A 17,740-nucleotide genomic window follows, 5' to 3' on the forward strand; every position below is an offset into this window, starting at 1 on the left:
TTGTATGTTTTTTTTGTTAGTGTTGTTTTTGAACAAATGAACACAAATTCATCTTGAAAGCAAGTATATAGACGTGCGAACTGTTTATATGTATGACCGCGTGGAAAGCGAAATTTTAATACACAGTGGACGCAACTTCTTGATAAAAAAAAATCACGATTTTCTTACAGCCTTTATATATATTTTTCTCTTAAAGAAATAATACAAGGTAGTTTACCACGGTTTGCTTTCAAACATGCTAGAAACATCAGACAAACTGGTTCATTAATTTAAGGGCTAGTCTCACTACAGCGTTTATTCGCTGAATTTTTTGTTTTAAAAAATCGAACCTATGGAATTGAATACTACCTTTCACACTTGAGGGTAATCGCTGCGAAAAAATAATTCTAAACAGGTTCAATTTCTGGACGGAAAACGCTGCAATTTCCACTGAGTCCTTCAACATTTGGAGCTAATGTGGATCGGGTGCAGCCTGCTGCATTGTTATAGCTTCGAAGAAGAGAACAAAGTAGAAGAATGTGGGTTCACAGCTATAAAATACCACTGATTTGTGTAGATATACGCAGCAAACACACACACACACACAAAAATAGCCAATTTGATCTAATTTCATTAAACCACAATACTTTAGACTGCAGTTTATGTTGTTTCTGAGCTGCAGTGTTTAATGAAAGCGGATGCATTTTACTTCAATTCAAACAAGAACAGAACAACTCACAAAGTCTGATGAGAGCGAATGGCAGACCCAGTCAAGTATTTGTACCATAAAAGTGAGTAGAGGGAATTTCTGTTCAACCCATTGTTAATTCTGCTGATAGAAAACACAATATATGATAGTAGGTGTTTTGCTTCAGCTTTTCTCTTATTTTCTGTTTGTATTGCATATCGAGATATTTATTGTGCTGCTTATAAAGAACAAGCACTGCTAGAATCAGACGTTCCAATGAAGAAGAGAAAAACGCTCATGTGTGAATACAGAAATCGCTGTGAATCGGCTGGCATAAAAACGCAGCGAAAAAAACGCTGTAGTGTGTTTAGCCCTTAAAACGTGATTGCCAACTCCCCCTGATGGTTATTTTAAATGTGGGCATTGTACGCATTACTCCAATATAATCAATACCAAACAGACTTTTATTGAGAACTCGGTGTGGATATGGACTTGATTCTAATGGGTGTCGCCGTCTTTTTCCCCTTCATGGTTGTCCACTGGAGGCGATTCTTTTTATATATATATATATATATATATATATATATATATATATATATATATATATATATATATTTACAGTATATATATAGTGTCTGTGTGTGTGTGAACATAATTTAGATATTGTATTATGCAATCAAAGAAACTACAAAATGATATCGCAAAAGTCTACTGGAATACACTAATAGTATAGTGGTATTTCATGTTAGATTTCGAAAATGTCATATTTTTCACATTTTGTCAGGTTTTCATTAATTATATGGCGATAAAGCGGTATGTAATTCAATATGTTAATGTAACATTATTCAGCAGGTTTCATTTGACTTTATGAAGCAAAATTACATAATTGAATATGGTAATGCAAAACCTTAGATGTACATGGTTAACAAGACTTGTATCATAGATACCTGTAGTCCTTTCAGATTGCTTTGAGTATTATCTGAGAAAACGGTTGCTTTTATACAAATTTCACAGATATTTATCACTAAAGGAATCATCCTCTGCTTGAAATAATTCAACTCTGCAGGGAATCATGCTCCCTATCAGCAGCAAAACAGTCAAACTATTTCATGATTAAATATTTTCAATTTATCGATTTATTGCTTTAATTATTGCAAACATAAAAAGGTGTGTTAGAATCTGCAAAATACCCCATTCCCATTGTGAAGCACCTTGGATTTTTCTTTTAATACAAGGTAGTATTGTGAATTTGTTGTTTTAATGCCATCATTTATAGCCTAAGCTAAGGCAGCGCATAGAATTTCGATGTAATCTACCCCCTGGGTGTATTACTGTTTACATTTACCTCTACTGATCTGCTGGAAAGCTGAGCCAGTGAAGCCACTGAAATGAACTGACACCTTAGCCCACTGAATTGCAAAAAAACCCCCCAAAAAACCCCCTTAGTTTCTGGTCAATTTGCACATCTTTTTAGCATGAGAAGGTGATTTACCCACCTTTTTAAGTCCTACTATGTTTTCGCCACCCACTTCCTATAGCTTGAGGAAAGTGGGTGATCTGTGCTAGATTCGTAAATGTTTTTAGCATTGGATTGTAAAGTAGGACATGATGAACTCCCTTCCAATTTCAGTCAAAGGGACTGGGAACAGCGAGGCTCTGCTCAAACAATAAAGAAGACATGCCTGTCATTGTGTGGGAATATGAAGCTATCTACAATTGGAAATGTCAGCAGAAAAAAAGTTAATGCAGGCAAAATTGAAATGTCACAGAAAAGCTGAGGTTACAATCATAATCATTTTTCTATACCATTATTTACAGGTCAACTCTATCCCCCCCCCCAATTAGCTTTTACTATGGCTGAACTGCCTCTGGATGAAAGATGTCCTTTATCACTAAAAAACATGTGTCATTAACTGTGTGATGGGAAAATTAACTGAGTTGTGTATGTTTGAAGCTTCGTCTAAACTGTATATGTGCCATAGGAGGCTGTGTGGTCCAGTGGTTAAAGAAAAGGGCTTGTAACCAGAAGGTGCCCGGTTCAAATCAGCCACTGACTCATTGTGTGACCCTGAGCAAGTCACTTAACCTCCTTATGCTCCGTCTTTCGGGTGAGATGTAATTGTAAGTGACTCTGCAGCTGATGCATAGTTCACACACCCGAGTCTCTGTAAGTCGCTTTGGATAAAGGCGTCTGCTAAATAAACAAATAATAATACTCTCAAGAGTCTACCATGTATATAGAACTTAGTGCTGCCTCTCTCTCCTGTGTCCTAATTCTCCTCGATCGCTCTGCTGCCTTTGACACTGTCGATCACTATATATATATATTAATAAAGTATACCCTGCCATACTAGAATAAGGGTTTAATTCCATTCCGTTTCTATTTCAAATATAAATCAATACAATTAAACCCTTTGGAATGTATTTATCTTTTTTTTATTATTATAAAACAACTTTTACAGTTGGATGTTGCTATTACCCTTAGTTTCACCTTTTATCTAAAATAAAAAATAGAATGTACAATATGTTATTAATAATAATAATAATAATAATAATAATAATAATAATAATAATAATAATAATATACACATGTATAGTTAGCTGTGCTATTATGACCCATAGTTTCACATTTGAACTGACATAAATAATTTCTTAATGTCACAATCCATTATTCCTATCTCTCTCACCTATAAAATATATAATTTCCTCCAACATATTTTTAATATCAACATTGGGATTTTAAACTCCACTAATTTTTTTTTTTTTTTGGTCAGCTATTAGACAAACATTTCTCTGTCCCCATTTTAAAACAGTATTCTAAATAATCACAGATGTTGTAGCTTGAATCATTCATTATTAAGAAGTTAACAAAACGCCTGGGTTTCAGAGGATCTATTTGTCTCATTCCCCTCATGTATTTATTACTCTCAGACAATGGACTCCAAGCCATTGTCCTCTACATTATTACTACTATTGGTATGTCTGGTAATAACAAGCTTTGCACTGATTCATAGAGCAATGGGATTTTCTTTGTTCTCTTGGCATCATTATTTGATATACTTCAGAATTGTTTTCATTGTTTTGCTGTTCTCCGTCATGTCTATGAAGTATATTATAGTGAATTTTTCATCATGTCGCCTTCCTTCTAGTATCATCCTAATCTCTTCATCCTATCTTTAAAGCATGTCTGCCCTTATTGTGTTGTAATTTGGGCTGTGCGGCATACTCCTTTCTCCCTGTTGTGTCACATATGATGCATTGTCTTTCATATTTGGACACACTCAATCTTCTATGCCTCTAACCTTCCTAGCCCAGATCACATACAATCTTCACTGGCAATGCCTGAACAATGGAAATACAATGGACATACAATGGTTCTACAATATGGAACATATTTTTGATGCATCAATGGCTGCTGTAATTTATTTCACGTTTTTCACCTTATTTCTCATTCTATGAATTTGCTGTGAAGGAAACATAATACTATTGATCCAGAAATCATATACGGTACAAAATAAGATGAGCTCTCAAATTTAAGATATCAAAGAAGCCAAGTGCAGTTTCATAAAATCAAAACCTTATTTAATTAAGCAAGCAGACTTTGAAGATACTGCCTTTAAGTAACCTGTGGGTTAGCATATTAATAGGGAGCCTTCAATCATTGTTGATGTGTGCACAGTATGTAATCCTTTCAAAATGCTAACAATATATGCATTACGAATCCAGTAATAGAAGTGTGTTCTGCACATGGGCACACTTATTGATTACTGTACGTAAGGTTTAGTGACAGCACAAGGATACACATTTCAGGAGCAGAGATATGTGAAGTATGGGCAAAATACTTTGAAAACAGAGAAAATGTCATATCCAAAGGATAATAGGTTAGAATATGCATATCAAATAGTATTCAACAAATTTAATGAGGGCTTATCTACCATGGATTTACCATTTTCTTTCTCTAAAATGACAGTGGCAAAGTATAATTTACAATTTCTGTCTTCATTAAGTGTATAAAGTATCTACTGATAAGCAATAAAAATTATGTCATTCCTCTAGTCTTTGTTTAAATACATGAAGTGCAAAAAAGTCATAACCCCATGCACAATAAGACATCTATTTTAAAAATGGATACAGTGTCCAACTGACCAATATGACTGTTATCAGCCCACTGAATGGAACATTAAGGATTATCAACCTATTTGTATGGGCCAGTGGGTGCTGTCTAACCCACTAGCTCATTATAAACTATTCAAGAAAACCATCTCACCACAGCCACATGAACCCGTAATGTTTGAAATATACTTTAAATGACAAATGTGTCCCTTGCTACATATAACCTCCACTAAAGTAAAATAGTGGTTGATTTCAGATTTGACTACTTTTTTCTGTTACTGAAATGATGTAAATTGATTTGCCTTCAGTATTCATTATTCATACACATTTTTGATTATGAGCGACTGCACATGCTGGTTGGTTAGTAGGTGCTTACTGGTCAATAAAAAAGAGGCACCCTTCTGAGCTTGATATGGAACAATGGCTGTAAGAACTACTGCATACCTATGAAGAAGTGAAGAGTCGATCTAGTATATTGGTAATTACTGTATCTCCTGATTTATGAATAAAAGCGGCAGTACTGTATGTCATGTAGTGCTGCATGTATGCTTATGAATTTGCATCCAGCCTTATAAAGCAACTAATAAGGATAGTTGTTTTGCCGTCTTGGCTATTTAAAATGTTGGAGAATACAAAAATTGCAAGCAGAAATTAAGCGATGCTCTTTAAAAAATATCAATAATTCTGGACAAGTAGAGCAGTTATCTGTATAACATGATGAAATGAAGAGAATACAGTAGCAGCACAAGTACTGAGTGGCAAATATTCAAAGATCTTGCGAATGTTCTCACTTTCTCGCAACTGTGCTGCAATTATCGCATCGCTGCGGAAATTAATTGAATTAACACAGGAAATCAACTGGAACTCTCGAGGTATAAAACCAGTTCAGCTTTTTGCAAAATGAAGACGCATTATTTGGGATTGACGAGGCATAGCCCCGGCACTTCTTCAGCTATGAAAGTTAAAAATGTCATTAAATGTTTTGCTCTCAAATTAGTTTCCTTACAATTCTCAACACAGTTGTCTGTTTTCTTCCATAACTAAAACACTTTTGTATAATTGCAGCACACAGCAATACAATGTAGCAATTATGCAAGAATACCATAGTTGAAAATTGCAACTTTCTATATAACTGTGTACCAAACCACACTTAAACAAACAGCATACATATATCTATTTTACAATCTGCTTGGTCTGCTTTAAAATCGGTATGCTTAAAAACCCAATTCAAAATAATAATAAAAAATGTCAAATGAAGGACTGGGACTACTATTAGCATCAAACGTATTATGATTTCCAGAGCTAGCAGCAACTTCATAGTGTATGAAGACTAAAGTGTTTATGATCATGCATGCTGCGTGAGCCCTGGACTGGTGTGATTACAAACGATCTGCCTTGTGATTCAGATAGGGCAAAAATAATAGATATGCACCAGGGTCGATTGCCCAAATGAGCCGAGACCACCTATTATTTGCTCTAAGACCCCATTCATATGGGAGTGATTGGACGCTCTCTTGAGGTGAGTGGGGTTGCCAGTTCGCTCCCAGCCTCGGCCCTGTTACAACAACACTTACTTCATACTGCACTGTAACACTTGTAAACTATGTTGGATAAAGGCATCTGTTAATTAATTAATTAATTTATTATTATTATTATTATTATTATTATTATTATTATTATTATTATTATTATTATTATTATTAACAGGCAATTAATCTGCATTATATTCCACCATAATACTGAAGTTTTGCGAGATATATTGAAACATTGACACTATACGTGCCAACACAACATGCAGTGCAACCCCCTCAAATTTTTGCCTAGACCCCCTCAGCTCCCTCACCGAGGAGAGCCTGGCGCCGCCACTGGTCAGCAATTGCCTAAGTGCAAGGCAAAATCCTTACATCACATTATAATGTTTGCGCCCGCTTAGTATCCAGATCCTGCCCAATTCCATGCTCTTTTCTTCATTTGAATGCATTTCAATATAATTGTAATGGATTAATGATGGCAAAGTGCAAGTTTGATAGCAGGTGCAGAACGCTAGATGAACACCATTCTAAACATGCGTCGCATTTTTAGTGGCCATTAAACGCGATTTACGGCAGCATTATGGGGGTTTTGCCATAAAATAAGCCATTTTTTGTAACAAATCATTTTAGTTGTAAAGACAAGTACTTTTGCTGGAGATTGTGTAAAGGGGATTAGGAATTTATCACATTCTAATTGGTTGCTAATGGAAATGCATCCCTCAGTTAATAAGTCAGCTATCCATATTTTGAAGAAGATTAAGTGAAAAGGAAGAGACCCTGCTGGAGGAAGCTTGACAACCCTCTCACAAAGGGCTTTGGCACATTTAGAATTACATCTGATTACAGCTGTGGACAGAGCAGTAAATCAAGGCAATGAGCCCAACCAACTCTTCACTGCCATCAATCAGAAGCGTCTGCCTGTTTGGGAGTGTTATCTACAGTCATGGTAAGCTAAGTTAAAATAAAGGCTGAAGAAACACTACTGTTAGAATATCAATATTCATAGGTTTCTAAAAATGTCTAGGTTCCCATTAAACCATGATTATATCTGCTTTAAATTATAAGAAATATTTAAAAAATATGCAAAACATATTTGTAGACACTGATTGTTCTGTTTCACATATATATTTTGTTTATATTTGTAATGTGTTTTAATGTTTAGTTGTGTAATTATAACTAGGCCTTGAATTTGTCTGTTTTTATTTTTTAGGAGTACCCAAATACTTTGCCACTTAAAGTACTAACTTTCCATTTTGATCAGCTGCATAAACAACACCTGTTGGCACAATTATCCAACAAGGTCCTTGATGCCATGTTTGGAAGCAAATCAGAAAGACTTAAAGAATGAGATCACTACAGGTCCTTTTAATATATTGAACAGTTCAGTCATGAGTGCCCAAGGTATTTATTGAATATTGTCCATAAGATAGACCTTTACATATGATAGACATCCAACTTGCAGTCATACAGCATTATTTACCTTTGCCCATTTAGTCAGGCACTGTTTAATGCAGCTGAAAATAATTAAATGGAAAGTTATTAAAGTTATCAAAAGTAGCAAAATTGACAGGTTTCATGATTTTTCATTGATGAACTGAGGTGACTCAAAACATATGTATTTTAGGTACAGTATTTTAGGAGACCTAATTTTAACCCAGGGTTTTATTCATTTGTTTTTTGCATGTTGTTTTAAACACACAAAACTAGAAATGTAGGAATTTGTGAACAAAAACAAAACATCCCTGGCTGTGGCCATGACTGTGACAGAAACTGTCACTGGGCCTAGTATTAGGCCTGGTCATTGGACTGTTTGTTTAAGGACTGTTAAACATGGACTGTGACAAGGACTGTTGTTTAAAATAAATAAATAAAAACATACCTAGCCAGGTTGAAAATCAGCAGGGGCAGGAACAGACCACGGAAAAACAAAGATAACGAAAATGAACTGTTTGTTATCACTTGTTGATAATTATCTTTGTTTAAAATTTTTGTTGTATAGTTATGAGATGTCTTCTTTTCTGGCTCTCAAAGTGACCAGACCATTATCCAAATGTGGGTTTTTCACATGTGTATGGCTCAAACTTCAAGTGCCTTAAAACAGCATTTCTGGCATGGCAAAATAGGTATGTGAAAACAAATGGTAACATTAATATGGCCAGTGGTTAAAACAATGTGGCAGTGAAACGTTTCACAGTTTGTTACGAGGATGCTTAATAAAAACAGCACAGTTAGAAAAAAAGAGATCAGTATAACAATGTAATATCAAACAAACAAAATAGAATATAACATTTATGAGTGGTTATCTGGAGTACATATATTTTTTATAAACCCCTATTACTGTTGACAAACATTTTAACATCCATAGACATTGCAATCTAAATTAGGAATTCTCCTATTCAAACTTGCTAAGAAGGTGATGTCTAAATGTAATGACATGTAATAAAAGCCTCACATTGACACTGCGTAGTGTGAGTGATGACGTTGCAGCCCATTACACCATGTCTGCATTGATTCCACGTCTCATTACATTCAGCAGCATGTGGCACTATGTTACTGCAAGGCTCATTGACATTTATTTCAGGGTTGTTGTGATCAAACAATTGGTCTTAACAATCCACTGCTTGATGTATGCTTTAGAGGGTTTGGTAACAGCGGATTATATCATGTATTAGCTTCCATTAAGTTATGTTTCACATAGCAATTAATGAGAATATGTGTACACAGTAATTCGATTTTTGCTGCCATCCATTATTTTACGGGTGCTAAAAACGTTTCCATTCGGAGATTAACATTAATTGGTTCATCCAGATGTTTAATTTAAAAAAGATTGTAGTAGATGTATTCCTTTGTGTGGTCTGTGACTCCTTGTGATGATTTGAAGTTATTACATTTGCTGTCAAGTTTTATAAATCGGAACATCTCAATTCATAAAAGGGAAAGCTGCCTTTTGCTGGATTTGCCTAGCCTCCTCCCCTGTTACGTTGGTCTTGTGACCCATCATTTCCGTGATGCACTGCCTTTACAAATTCTGTCCCGTCGGTGAGATGGGCTTCAAACCATGAATGCAGACGGCTATTTTGCATGGTGATTAAGGCACTCGATTAAAATCAGTTATGTTTTTCCGAGTGCAAAAATTGTTTACATTGAGTCTCTGTCAACCTGGGTGATGAGAAGTCTCTCCACAAACTAAAGGAATATGACTACAAAGACATACTTTAACATCCATATACTACAATTCTATCCTGCTCAGATGGAATTGCTTAGAAGTTTTAAACAGGGCCTGGGTTACAATTCGAACCCTGGGCAGTGCAACAGCTGCAGTTTTCCACGATGCAGTGATAGCTAGAGAATTGCTAACAATCAAATGCTTTGAGTCAGCCTTTTCATTGCTCCAGGGTGATAGTCTTTTAAAAAAACAATCTTCAAAGATCTGCTTGTTTTATCTCTGCTGATCCGATGGGTTGACTCCTGGCCACACAGTAGTCGGTGAGACAGCTTCAGACCACTAGTGTTAAATCTATGTGGGCGGAAAGCAGAAGTCAGTCTCCACAGGCCTACATAATTAAAGCAGTTGCCTGCCTTTAAATCCCACCAGTGGAGAGTTTTATCTCTCTGCATACACAGCAGGAAAGAAGATACAACGATACAAAGGAATTTATATATATATATATATATATATATATATATATATATATATATATACCGTATTTGCTCGAGTATAGGTCGAGAAATTTAACCCCAAAACACAATCCTGAAGTTGGGGGGGTCGACTAATACACGAGTAAAAAAAAACCTTATTAGCAAACCTTTAATGTCTGCAAGTCATGGTCTACAATCCCCATCTGTACCTAGCAGGGTTTAGGACCCAGGGGACCCTGTGCACGAGGCAAGTTCACTTACAGTATTTAGCCACGCACCTGCAGGTCTGCTGGGAGGGACTGCAGCTTGTTTGTTATTTTTCTTTATCAATAGTTTGTGTTAGCGCTTGAAAAAAAAGAAAGTTCGGTTAAGATCAGGTTAACTTAGTTCAGAGAGAACGGACTTGTTCGGTTTCACTGAACATTCTTTTATGATTCACTACACTGCCGCTGTGTTGACCATCTTTCTCTTGTGGATTATGACACGTCTGGCAGTTCTAGGTAGAAGTGCTTATAAAATTGCAAATCTCAAACGCCGTCAGGATATCTAAATACATATATTTAGGAAAACTAACGCCTGAAGTGCACTCTAACAACAGTTTCGCTTTCAGGAGTTAATTTGTGTTTTCTGTTTCACTAAGCTTACCATCTGTTTCAATAACAAATGATTTTTTTTTTTTTTTAAATGTATACCCGAATCTCGCCCTCACAATGGGGGGCTCGACTTTTACACAAGGTTGACTTTTACTCGAGCGAATACGGTAAATATTGTATATTTGTGGACATCAGACATTGGCATAGCATTGCTAGTAAAAAACAAAATATTGAAACTGAAAATATTTTGGGAAGGGGAATCGTACAAAAATAATGTATTGTGCAATGCAAAACCATGATTTGTATCTTCCCAAAAGCACTTTATTCACGGTATGAAACTGACATAAGAACTGGAAAATGCAATCATGATAAGCTTGCACTCCTGTTTTTTTTGTCATTAAATACAAAGGCTTTGATAACAAGACATCCAAAAATTCATATGGAATATTTTATTGAAATAGGAAATCTTATGTTACTGTAAATATTACAACACTATTAAACCATTTTGAATCTATACATATGGTTGTTTTAATGTTTTGTACATTTACATTTCATATGTGTGTCTTGTGTATTATTGCCTATATTTTTAAAAGGACTGTATCTGTTAGAAACATGAAGTGTGCATACAGTACTAAAACCACATTCCTCTTTGCTATATGTAGATTGCTATAAAATACCATACATTGAATGTCGCAGTGGTGAAGAATGGGGTTTGTGTGGCACTCATGTTCTTTTTTGATGAAATATGTTTATCAATAAAACATAATAGTGTCTAAAATGGGTGATAATCTGAATGACAAATGTGATACAGTAGCACTTGCCATTAAAATAAAATACTGTTTATTTTTCAATGATGGAAACTTGTATTTTTATTTGTTATACTGTAGTATAATACTATTCACTTTTATTGCAAAATCAGATTAGAATACTCAACATATTTGAGCATGTTTTATTTTTATTTATTTTTTAGTTGCAAAAATATAACCTCTGTACTAACTAGCAGGCCCCACCGCTAGTCCCCCACAATACATATGCAATATTCTTATTTAATATGCTGGTTTATTATTATCATTATTAACTGATTTTGGATCCAGGTAGTAAGCACGGTCTTCCTCAAATTACTATCGAGATGTTTTTGGGTGAGGTTGCCCAAGTCCATTGCATCCCTTTCACTTGTTCTGCAGCTTCGCTCTTGTTCAGGACCTCAACTGACATAATTTTAAATATATATATATATATATATATATATATATATATATATATATATATATATATATTTAAAATTATGGATTATGCTACCATTAACACCCCTCCACCTGTCCCTTCTCTGCCTTTACAGCTGCCCCTAGGCTTATATGTGGGGGCCTCTGATTGCCCCAAAATATCTCTCTATATTGTTTTCATATGTATTCCATTTCCATTTGAAATCATGTTGTACTACATTTGGAGCATTTACTTGCTCTCCTGAATTGTTTCTTTTTTTGCAAGACAGAAATGTTGAGCTGAACATAATGGAAACTCATCTCATCAATGCAGTCTCAGTCAGTGTGATATACATTTTTAAGGAACACTGTTTTAAAATGTTATTTGTGTGTGGTGTCTTTTGCTAAGTGTAAGCCTGCATGCCTGTTTAACATATGTTTCAGTACTAAGTAATTCATTTATGTTTTGCAGCTCCATGCAGACTCCATTGGGCTGTGCACAATATTGCCCTGTTCCAGATGTGGCTGCCTCCTGGACCTTTAAGCAATCTTTATTACTTTGCATGGTGGAAGTTACAGTTAGCTTTTCACAATGAGAGTGAAGATGAGAGCAGGATAAGTAAGGCCAATGTTGCAAGGATTAAAGACGTTTACTGTGAGGTGTGGGTGTTCTGACATTACTGCTAATCATTCTAATAACCTTTCAGTGTTTACTTAGAACCTTTTATCTGTTCAGGTGCTGCATTCAGTCCAGGTCCTGGATTAAATGGATCTGAAATACCACTGCTGCCATCTACTGGTATTTTAATTCATTAGCTACAAAAGCAGAGAAAAGTAGATTTTAAAATGTTGTGACATATATTTTGAGGTCTTAAAGATTTGTAAACTTGGTTACTTTTCTGGAAGGAGAATCCGCCCCTAACCAACACGTCATCAGCAAGCGCATAAAGGCTCTGTGTGTTATTCTCCCATGTCGCTTCTTTTGTTCTGGCCTCCTCCTCCCCAGCCACCACCTTGCAGCATGCCTCATCCCTGAGCGCCCATCCCAGTTCATTAAATCATCTGCAATTGCAAACAATAAATCATTCATTCATTGCGGATTCTCCGTGCTGAAATAGAGTCTACAGTTCTACCTGTTTTTATACTGTGGAAACCGAGAATGTCCTGAGCACACTGGTTCTCTTTTAGTTTGGCATTCAGCTGTCTTAAATGTTATATTTTATTAACTGTACAGCCAACTTTTCACTTTATAATATACAATGTGATATTTACCTCCTTATTAATACAATAAAAGCGACAAAATCGCAAAAATGGACATCAATCCTTGTGTGAAATTGTTGCAGTGTGTCCTACGATACATTCGCTTGTCGCAACGCGTCCGGTGTTTAGAGGCTTTAAGGTAACAATTTTATTATTATTTATTTCTTAGCAGACGCCCTTATCCAGGGCGACACATGTGCCACAGGTCATTAAAGGAATACGTTAATAAAGAAGACATTAATAAACATTTGAAGTTCAAGCAGTTTATATTAGCATTGACTCCAAGAATATTCTGAACTTGTAAAATCAGCCTGGATAAAAATAACTTCTTACAAATGACACATTACAAGCGTCAGTAACTGGATCTACTGTTTACATATTGTTAAAGTCTGACCTTATTTCCTGACAGAAGTGTGATGCAGTACCTTAGATTAAAATGCTGCAAGCGCGTACTCAGCGGCTGTCTCTGTCTGTTTCAGAAACACAAAAATTATATCTATTATCCTAGTGAGTGCTGCCCACTGCTTTGCTGTAGATTGCAGTTGCTTTGGGATTTGCAATGAGCCATACAATAACTATTTCTTTTCACTTCTACTGTATAATAGTTACAGTACTGCAGTGCAGGTGGACAAATGGATACCCACAAAACATTTAGCTACCAGGAGCTCTCTAAAGCAAAACAAATGGAAACTACTTGGTTAAATCTCCAACTTCCTGAGATACACATGTGTTAAAAAATATGAATGAGTCATATCTGCAATGGCTGGATTACAAGGGTTTTAGTTTTTAGAAAGAAAATTAATTCTGATTTCAGTCCATTTACTCAGGTAACTAGTCAAATAAATTCAGATTTCAGTCCATTTACTCAGGTAACTAGTCAAAGACTGGTATTTGTATCCTGTTTATCATATGAAGTTTTAAGTTATATTTTAGCAACAGTTGTTCTGTGTGTTGTTTATTTATCTTTTAATGCAGTTTATTGATTTTAGAATGTACTTAATCATACCCATAACCATGTGATGGATTGTTTTATTGTTGTCTGTATCAATAAATTAGATGTAAAGGCTTGATCTATCAAGCCAAATCATGTAATCAATATCACAGGCTATCTTGGTGCACAGCATTACTTTAAAAGTGACACACAAATCAAACAATTGAATACACTAAAGAGACCACCTGAAATTGGTTTTTGAAAACTGAAAATAAGTTTTGTATTTCTTTTCATTGGACTTAAAACCAGAAATCATGTTTCTGTGCATTTAAGACAGTAATTGAAAAAATATTGCACCATATGTTTGGCATAGTTTCTAAATATTAGAATACCTGACTTTACTTCAATTTGGCAAAACACAAATCAAATTTGTGGTACAGGTGTGGCTTTGATGAACACAAATCAAATAGGTATTTCTAGTAGGAAACAACCAACAAGTCACACTGAACCATCACATACTTTTACTTAAGGTTCTTTCTAACAAAAAGGTTTCCAACCTGTGGTCTCAGTGGTCCCAATATTCTACCTTGCAATGTGGTCCCTGCTTGTCAACCATCTCTCCTCCATCTTGGTTCCTTTTTTGCCTCACATCATAGGTTAGCTGCTATGTATAGACTCCAAGAAGATCATCATACCATCACATATTAGCTTTTTAGTGATACACTGCAAATTAAACTTGCAATATACTAGACACAAACATCTAGTCACGTGTTTATTGACTGAAATCTGTGACAGAAGAGGACCTCCTGGCACTTACTTGCAGAGATTTGAGTAAACTGCAAAATTGAACCATGTCTTCTGTTTGCACTGAGCAACAAGGTGGGGGCAGCAGTGTGGAGTAGTGGTTAGGGCTCTGGACTCTTGACCGGAGGGTCATGGGTTCAGTCCCCGATGGGGGACACTGCTGCTGTACCCTTGAGCAACATACTTTACCTAGATTGCTCCAGTAAAAACCCAACTGTAAAAATGGGTAATTGTATGTAAAAAATAATGTGATATCTTGCAACAATTGTAAGTCGCCCTGGATAAGGGCCTCTGCTAAGAAATAAATAATAATAATAACAAGGTGCTTGCGAATGTGAGGAGTCTTGGTTGCAGGTGCATCACATCCTCAAATAGATAGTAGGCACTACTCAGTGAGGATGCTAAGCTTTTAAAACGAAACCGATTGATAATATAGCAAGAGAAAAAAACAGGTGCTCTGTTGGGGCGACCATAAGTAGCTGCATAAAAATGGTGGGAATGACGACTGTGGATTGACGAAGCGCTTTTGTAGTCAGCTAGTGGGAAGAACAGCTTTGTTGCTGGCAGGAAGGGGTTCATACCAGGATCAGTCGGCTTCGTAAGCTAAGTAACTTCAAACTCCCCCAATGTATATAGAGGTCAGTCTTATTTTTGGTAGGATTTTTTTTAAACCGCTATGTGTTTCTCATGGGTGATATAACAAGCACTTTCTTATGCTAAAGCAACATCTTGCTTGACATATATGTGATTTGTGCATAAATAAACCATGGGCGCTTGAGCTTTTCAAATACAACCTCTGTTGTATCCTTTTACAGGTAAGGATTGCCAAGTTTCCAAGATCAAAAAAAAGTGATGGATGTTTCCAATTCAGTATCAGCCTTATCCTTTGTTTGGGCTGTAGTAGTACAGATTCATCTTTTTTTTCATAAAAGAGTAAACAGTGCTGTGATTCTTAGAGCATTTTGTCTTTAGGTTGAGACAGCTTTAGCCCTCGAGAGCGCTGTACTTGGTGACTAATGCTGCGTCTCCTCCATTGGGAGTCATTGGACTGCTAAGTTAAACTTGCATCCCTTCGACCATTAAAAGGGCACATTCTCTGCAGCAGCCTGGTGAAATGTATGGATGTTTATTTGTAGTGAACTGGGAGTTGTATCATCAAGGTGAACAATATTGTCTGTGATCTTTACAGTTCTAAAGCATTTTAATATTCTCTGAAGTACCTGAAAGCATTTTACAAAACAAGGGTATTACAGCACAAAACATTGTTCACTGCATATAGTCCTGATTTGTATTTATTTATTGTTTTTGATCATTTATATTTCATTGCCAGTACCGATGAGTGGTTTTGTGTTGTGAACCAGTTTACCAAAAGCCCATCAACTAAACTCACAGAATTCATGTTGTAACAATTTTCTAGATTCTGTACTCAAACTGAGGTTCTATTTTGAGCTAGCACAGATTTTAGGCAATCTTAATACATGTATACATCATACAAATCAAGTCTTCCACTAAATGTTGCACTGTTCACTAACTACCTCAGAAATGTGACTTTCTATTTGAACATTGTACTACAGTAATCTTAGTGTAACATTCATTTTGGGAATTGTGGTAATTTTATTTGATCAAATCTTAAGCTGAGGAGCTTATGCAAGTCACAATAATTTATTTTATATAGTTTAAACACAAATAAACAGTGAAATGCATTGCAAATTCAATCTGGTCACTGTAAGCATGCATGGATCTTTTTCAAACCAGCTGGGTGTACAGTAAATATGTGTTTACTGGTGACTGGTATGGATTGACACATTTGCATAATATCACACAGAGAAATCCAATCTAACCTTTTAAAATGTATCATCTCACAGTGCCACAAAACTCTCAAAACTTGAAAAAAGCAGGGCAGAACAGCATTTGTTTTTATCAATTTGTGCATTGGTGAGGTGAAAAAGCATTGCATTTATTTGATTGTGTAAATATCTCTCTAAGGAATACATGGAATTAAAAAACATGAAACATTTCAAGGTAAGTTGATAGGGGGCCTGGAATCTATTAACAGAGAACAATAAAAAAGCAAAGAGTTTTTAACTGAAGGTCAGAGAAATTTACAATGCATACTCAATAACAGACAATGACAGCCAACTGTTATTGTATATGTTTAAAAGGAGAATGTAGAAATGTTGGCTTATTCAATAGCTGACAAAAATGTGTGTGGTCTTTAAAGCTCCGGAAATGACAGTTATACAAGTTGTATTCTATGTCCATCTGTTTCTTTACTATACATATTCTTGTTCATTGTTATTGTAAAAACATATGTTTTGTCACAGGAAGTGTGTGCAGTATTGGCAGTCATAGTTGTCACTCCAGCCGAGTTAGAACAAGGCCCAAACTTAATGGGAGAGCTAAGGTATTGCCACAGATATCCTTGTTGTTTCTGTGACATTGACATTATTATTTCTGGACAGTTCTAAACACTCTTAACATTGTATGCAAAACTAAAAATGTAATGACTGTGGTAATATTAAGAGAGATAGGTAGTGAAAGGGTGGATCTTGTTGTTGTTGAAGGGGCAAAACATGGTAAATGAAGACTGATCTTCATGAAACGGCATACTTGTGGGGAATGCAATGTTTGAACTCCTGTAGAACTTGTCTTCATTTTTTATATATGTGGTAGTACAGTAGTAGCTTTTTCCCCAATTGTGCCTGGTTAATTTTAGCTACAGTACTTGATTACATCTTTACAGGGCTAAACTTTTTTATGTCTAGTTTGACCCCTTTTGTAAATATCTCATTGTACTTGTGGAATGTTTTTTGGACAGATGTATTTAACAACAATACATTCAGCCAGCCAAAAGATTGTTTTTTAGAAAGCACACAGCGTCAGTACTTTTAGGCACCACTGCATATATTTGGCAGTCTGGCTTGGGGGCGAGGTGTGTTTTAAGGGTTACACACTTTTACATTATATTGTGCTGTTTCAACACATCACAAGCTATTTCA

Source organism: Acipenser ruthenus, chromosome 16, assembly GCF_902713425.1.
Source record: "Acipenser ruthenus chromosome 16, fAciRut3.2 maternal haplotype, whole genome shotgun sequence".
NCBI classification, from domain to species: Eukaryota; Metazoa; Chordata; class Actinopteri; order Acipenseriformes; family Acipenseridae; genus Acipenser; species Acipenser ruthenus.